This window comes from Trichosurus vulpecula, chromosome 2, assembly GCF_011100635.1.
Source record: "Trichosurus vulpecula isolate mTriVul1 chromosome 2, mTriVul1.pri, whole genome shotgun sequence".
NCBI lineage: Eukaryota > Metazoa > Chordata > Mammalia > Diprotodontia > Phalangeridae > Trichosurus > Trichosurus vulpecula.
The window spans coordinates 19160237-19165896 of record NC_050574.1 but is presented as its reverse complement, the minus strand read 5'-3'; positions in this window follow the sequence as shown (position 1 = coordinate 19165896).

The window sequence follows — 5660 nt, the reverse complement described above, 5'->3', positions numbered from 1 at the left end:
TAACTGCAAGGACAGAGCACCATCAGGAGAACAGGAAATAGTAGCTCTTCTGCTACTATTTGCATAGGAGATCTTGCCCCAGTAGATTTACAGGGAATTTGGGTGTGAGGAAGAAAGAGTATTTAACAGATAGGGGGCCAACAGACATTGTGGGATGGGACAATCTAGGAGCATTCTGAGGCTTTCCCAAGATCCCAACAATATTTAAAGATCCAATAGAGGTAGAGTTGGAACTAGATTTACTCATTAGAATGGAATCAGAGGCTCTGCTATCTAGTAAGCAATTACAGAATGCGTCACCAACTTTAAGGGTGACATGGGGTTCACCATTTCGAGGAGAAGAATGAATTGGAATAACCGAGGCCAGGATATCAGGTTCAGAAAAAATAAAAGAATTTCTGGAATTCACAACCCCTCCCTCCTTTCATCCGCCATACTTTTATGTAGCAAAGTTACCCTGGGAACTCTACCTTCTATTTCTGGGGTCTCATTGTTTCTTTTTACAGTCTTGGACAATGTGGACCTTCTTTCTACAGTAAAAACTCTCACATGATTTGTGCATTTTGATAGGGTCTCTGAAACAGCTTGTACAACAGTTTCCAGAACAGCCCATACAGCAGGCTTCAAAATAGCCTGTGCAGGAGATTCTGAAACAGTCTGTACAGGAGCAAGGATGGTTTGTTCCTGTTCATAAGATTTCACCTTTTCTTTGTCCTTTTCTTCCTTATCCTTTCCTTCACAGAAATATAGGGCAATGCTCGTAAGTTGGCCATCCAGGGCATCTATTATGGAATTGTTTTTGTATTTCTGGCAGTGATTGATTAGCAAATTGTGTGTTAATGATGTGTTTATCTCCTGGGTTAAGTGGTAATAATCTCTCATATGGTTCAGTACTTTTTTGCACAATCTATCATAAAAATAGGGATTTCTTTCTCCTCCTGTACTGTCTCATAGTTTACTCCGGTTTTCCAATCTGATGGTGCAAGCTTCCATGGCCGCACTTAAGGTACCCTTGGCTTGCAACAATCTAATACAATGAACCTGAATGTTAGGCTTCCAAGGGAGATCTTGCAGTGGCCAATTTGGAAGATCTGCAGGGTCTTGAGGATCCCCTTCAATTAGGGGCATTCTATTAGTCATTTCTGTGATGGTACTTCTTTCTCCAGGGGAGAGTAGGGTCTCCATAAGGTCAGCAATATCTCCCTAAGTGGAGTTATACCACCCAAAATAGCCTTAAATTGGGAAATAATAGCCCCAGGATCTTTATCAAATTTGGGAGTGTTCTTCTTGCAGGTGGAGAGGTCAGAGGGACTGAATGACTGATGGTGCCTATTGAGTCATAGCTAAGTCTTTTTTGGAGAGGGAACATACCAGTAGGTTGTTCCTCAGTTTCAGAAGGAACTAAGTTTTCAGCTTTTTTAGGAGGAGGACAAGATGGGGGTGTAGAAGGAGGAGGTGAAGAAGGAAGAGAAGGCGATGGAGGAAGAGGAAGAAGAGACAGTGAGGAAGACAAGACAATAGGAACAGAGGAAGAAGTAGCCAAAAGGGAATTAAATATAATCGAATAAGTGATTGTTGTCACAAAACTCTAAATAGAAGTGATGGAATTCCACAAAGAATTAATTTAGTGTGCACATAGTCCCTTTTCAGGCCAATTTTGGGTCTTTTCTTATATATCTTAGGTTACTTCTGCTCTATATATTATAGTTACCCATTTATCTGACTGGGAAGATAAGCTTCCCCAACCCCTGGGAGTTCCTCTTGAAGTGAGAAAAATTCTTCAAGGGTTTAGAATCCCTTCTGACTGCAGCCAGGAGCTCCCCTTAGAGAAGGAAAAATCCTCCAAGGTTTTAGTATCCCTCCAGGCTTGAATCAGGAGCCTCCCTTGGAGAGAGTAAAAAAAAAATTCTCCAAGGTTAGACTTTCCTGAAGGGGTGTTGATAATCCCTCTCAGAATGTACTGAGAGGACCCCTTTGAAGAAAGAAAAATTTCTCCAAGGGTTTAAGTCCCTTAGGGGATTTCCAGGGTTTCTTGTCTAATTATTTTGAAACAAACACACTAAACACCCAAGACGAACAAACAAAGTTGAAACTTTTCCCTAATAAGGGGGGCTTTGAGAAGTTGGGATCAAGGAAAGAGTTGGGTCTCTACCACAGTCCTCCATGGAGAAGTCCCCCACAGTGAAAATTTCACTGAATGGTCTGGTTAGGGTGGGTCAAGAGAAGCTGAGAGTTTGTCTCAGGGACTAAGCTGGCTCCCTCCACCACTCCTACCTAGCTCGCCAATTGTTGAGGTAAAAATTAAAGTAAACTGAGGCACAAAGCTCCAAACATGATCAATTTATTAGTAAAGTGTGAATTTACCAATAAATAGGATCTTAGCTTCCCCAGAAAAGCTAAGATCATGAGGTGAGGTGAGCTAGCTTTTTTGTAGTGTTTCGGGGAAGCAAAGAGCAAAGAACAAGACTCCATAGGCGAGACTTCATAGGCAGGAAACAAGTTATGATTAGTTACAAAGCCTAAAGAAAACTATATGACTGGTAGCATCACTGATGTGGGGGAGAACATGATTGGCCAGAAATTGGGAATGTGGGGCTAGTAACAATCCCTCCTTGTCATTAAGGATCGCTGATGGATTTGTGGAGCTCATCTGCATCCTTCAAGGCTGGTTAGAGGAACAGAGATAATGGACTTCCTGGCACCCATGTGCATCTTGTAAGGCTCATTAGCCAATATAACAGATCTCTCTTAATTGTAGCTGGGTTTACAAGGTTCCTTAGTAAGGTCTCCTTAATCGTGAATGGGCAGTCCTATATGAGAGATAATATATTTCTTTGAATTAGGGTGATTTGTGGGACAACTTAGCTCAGAGAGGAAGGCTGAACTTCTGAACCTACAGACTTCTTAGCTCAGAGACAAAGAAAGGGACTTAGGTGGTTATGAGAAAAAACAGAATAAAATCAACTACAAATAGAATTAATTACAAAAATAGAATTGATTAAGGAATGGAATCAATTTGATTTTGTTAGATAGAACCGGCTTTCTCTGGAGGTAGTAGATTTCCTCTATTTGGTGGTCTTCAAGCAGAAGCTGGGTAACCATTTTGGGGGTTCCTTTTCAGGTTTGGACTGGATTAAATGTTCCCTTAGTTGCCCTCCAACTCTAAAATATTGTGATTCTGTTGGGGTTTAGACTGTGGGAGCCCCCTTGAACTCTCCTTGACTCTCCCCATTTTGAGGTGTTTGCTTGAGGCCATAAACCTTTCATTATAGGTAGGCCCAAATCTCTAGGTTCCTCTTAATCTAGACTAGCCCTCTATTGTCCAGCTACTTCCCACTGTTGGTCCTCCAAAAATATCTATACCCAAGTCTGTTACCCTAGCCCTCTATTGTCTGTCATCTCCAGGTAGCCTTCAGCTACTTCCCACCTATAATCCCATTCTCTTGGTTCCTGGAGTTGGACCTCACCCCAGTTCCATCAGAACTCCTCCTCAAGACCCTCCCTAAACCCCTCCTCCCACCACCCCAGGACCACCCTAGATCCCTCCCATAACCTTTCTGTACATAAATCTCATCTTGCCTCCATGAAGGCACTCAGATTCAATCCACTTCAGACTGAGTCTGGCCAGCTTGTAAAAACAAGAGATTTCTTAAGATTACTCATTATGGCAATCTGCAATAAACTTTGTTTTTCTTTGGCTGAGAAGGTTTGGGTCGAATTAATTTGAGCAGGACCCAGTATGTTGGTATTTTGGGGTCTTGATCACCCCTAAAACATATGGTTCCCTGAACCTCATCAATTCCATGATTCTGTTTTAGTGTTGGATTGTATCACATCCTATGGAGCATTTTTGAGGTTATTTTGGAGCGTGTGTAGAACTGAGCTGAGCTCACCTGGACACTTCCAGGGACAAGTGCCCTGGCTCAGAACTGAAGTCCTTCCACTCTCAGATGATGCCACAATTCCTTATTGATGTGGGTACACCATGCCTTTCGATGAGGAAGCGATCACTTTATTGGTCTCTTGGTCCTAATGACAGAATTTGAGGGAAGGGAGGCTCTTTCAAAGACAATTGACTTTTGAGCAGGGAAGACGTGCCCACTCAGTAGACTTTAGCAAGAGACAACTCCATAATTGCTTTCTTTCTTTTTAGCTATTGAGGTTGTTGGGACTTTTCAGGGAACAAGCATTTATTATCAGCCAGTGAACAATTATTAAGTGCCTGAAATATTCCAGACACTAAGTTAATACATACAAAGGACACAGAGAATGGCAAAAGAAATTACCTGCTCTCAAGGAGCTGTCAGTCTAATGGGGGTGACAACATGCAAACAAATATGTACTAACAAGCTAGAGACAGGATAAATTGGAAATAATTAACAGGAAAGAAAAGCATGACAAGTAAGAAGGATGGGGAAAGACTTCCTGGAGAAGGTATGATTTTAGGTGGGACTTTAAAGCCAGGAAATTGGGAAGGTAGAGATTAGGAAGAAGAGCATTCCAGGCATAGAGGACAACCCCTGAAAATGCCCAGAGCCAAGAGTAATGTCTTGTTCAAGTAACAGCAGGACCATTGTCACTGAATTGAAGATTACATGGCAGGGGTAGGGTGGGGTGGGGGGAAGGTATGAGAAGATTGAGAAGGGAGTGCAGTTTACAAAATGTTTTAAATCCAAACAGTGGATTTTATATTTGCTTCTGGAGGTGATAGAGAGCCTTTGGAGTTTATTGAGTTCAGGCATGATATGATCCAATCTGCACTTTAGGAAGATCACTGACAGCTGAGTGGAGGATAGACTGAAATGGAGAGAGATTCATGGCAGGGCAGAGAGACCAACAAGCAGCCTATTGCAGTAGTACAGACACTGAAGTGATAAGGGACTGCACCAAGGTCATGGCAGTATCAGAAGAGAGAAGGGGGCATATAGAAGAAATCTTACGAAGGTAGAATCATAAGCACTTGGTAGCAGATTTGATGAAGGGAGTGAAAGAGAGTAAGATGTTGAAACTGAGGAGTGGTTAGATAGGTAGGAGAACCAGGAGAGAATGGAGTCCCAAAAACCTAGAGAGAAGGGAGTATTAAGGGAAATTGGGTGATCATCAGTGTCAAAAGCTGCAGAGACATCAAGAAGGATAAGGATTGATGAAAGGCCATTAGATATGACCATTAAGAGATAATTAGTAACTCTGGAGAGAGCAGTTTCAGTTGAATGATGGGGTCAGAAGCCAGAGTGTTGAGAGTTAAGAGAATGAGAGGAGAGGAAGTACGTCATTGTTAGTCAGTCATGTCCGACACTTCTTGACCTCATGGACCGTAGTGTGCCAGGCCCTTCTATGCCCCACTATCTCTCAGAGTCTGTCCCAGTTCATGTTTGTTGTTTCCATGGCACTATCTATCCATCTCATCCTTTGCTGTCCCCTTTTCCTTTTGCCTTTAATTTTCCCTAACATCAGGGTCTTTTCCAACGAGTCTTGTCTTTTCATTATGTGGCCAAAGTATTTAAGCTTCAGCTTTGGTATTTGACCTTCCAGTGAACAGCCTGAATTAATTTCTTTAATTTCTGATTTGACCTCTTTGCTGTCCAAAGGAGTCTCAAAAGTCTTCTCCAGCACCACAGTTCAAAAGCATTGATTCTGTGGCACTCAGCTTTCCTTATAGT